This window comes from Vombatus ursinus, unplaced genomic scaffold, assembly GCF_900497805.2.
Source record: "Vombatus ursinus unplaced genomic scaffold, bare-nosed wombat genome assembly UNPS02014789.1, whole genome shotgun sequence".
Taxonomy (NCBI): Eukaryota; Metazoa; Chordata; class Mammalia; order Diprotodontia; family Vombatidae; genus Vombatus; species Vombatus ursinus.
This window is the reverse complement of record NW_020954567.1, coordinates 8,162,954-8,163,166: the sequence shown is the minus strand read 5'-3', so window position 1 is coordinate 8,163,166 and position 213 is coordinate 8,162,954.

The following is a 213-nucleotide window of genomic DNA, read 5'->3' as shown; positions in this document are numbered from 1 at the left end:
GGGAGGGAGAGGGGGAGGAGAGGGGGAGGGAGAGGGGGAGGAGAGGGAGAGGAAGAGGGAGAGACACCTGAGTGGAGGATTTTGGACTTCCTTGGCCGAAGCTGTGGTTGCCGCAGTAAGAGCTGCCACCTTACAAACGCACCCTGGCCCTGGTCTGGCAGCCCGCTGAGGGGGATGGGAGTGGGCCTCCGGGTGCAAACCCTCCCTCCCTCG